Source organism: Aplysia californica, unplaced genomic scaffold, assembly GCF_000002075.1.
Source record: "Aplysia californica isolate F4 #8 unplaced genomic scaffold, AplCal3.0 scaffold00075, whole genome shotgun sequence".
NCBI classification, from domain to species: Eukaryota; Metazoa; Mollusca; class Gastropoda; order Aplysiida; family Aplysiidae; genus Aplysia; species Aplysia californica.
The window spans coordinates 1,712,418-1,713,489 of record NW_004797345.1 but is presented as its reverse complement, the minus strand read 5'-3'; positions in this window follow the sequence as shown (position 1 = coordinate 1,713,489).

Below are 1,072 nucleotides of genomic sequence, written 5' to 3'. Positions count from 1 at the left end.
TTATTTATTTTTTATTATTTATTTATTTTTAAATTTGAAATATGCATACAGTTGAATAGGCTACTGATCTTCAAGGAAGAACAAAAAAAACTTCAACAAACGAACAACAACCAAGTTAAAAAAAACCACACATACGGAATAAAACACAAAGAAGCGGCAAACAAATTAAGTTCACCTCGTTTTACTAATCGAATGGCATGATTTGTATAGGATTGGGCACGTATAATACAAAAGAAAGAACCCACCGACCACAGCCACAGGCAGACATTTGAACTTAACCACACAGAGTCATACTAAAAAAGAAGCTTATTCTCTGTGAAAGACTAACGTCAAAAGACACATGCGCAAATACGCATTGAGACATTCAAGAGGAAAAGAAGTAACACATAGCTATGTCTCAATTAATTGTTCAACGAACACCACGAATAAACGCAAACTAAACTATAAATAATGCATTTCTAATCAAGAATATTTTAGGCTGATTTAAAAACGCGATAATACAAAATCCTAATGAAAGGACGAGCTTATAATAATGCGTACTGGGACCTTGGCTGCTAAGACACACATGTCAAGCCTACATCGTGTGCGTTTGTTTGTTTGTTTGTTGTTTTTTTCTTTTCTTGTTTTTTTTTTTAATCAGTCGAACTGTGAATGACATTTAGAGCGTCATTGTCAATGTCTTTCTTTCAATAATCGCCTTTCCGTTTTTCCAAAATCATCAAGATATAGATCTAAAGTATCTTCAAACAGCGTTTTATACATCGAACATTTGATTTATTTTCGAGTTTCAAGTACCTAATGGATGTAATTTGCGTTTTGGGGTATATCCGACGAAATCACAGAACAGTTGAATTGCTCCCCTATGGTTAGATCTAACCGCGTGTTGGAGTAACTTACACAGCTGTATCGTACATGAATCGTATGACAAATAGGCGGTGAACCTTGAAAACTCCTCTAGATCTACCCAAGTTCGAGAAAAACTCTTTGGAGATGCAATCCGCGACTGTCCGCATTTTACCATGAGAGAGAGAGAGAGAGAGAGAGAGAGAGAGAGAGAGAGAGAGAGAGAGAG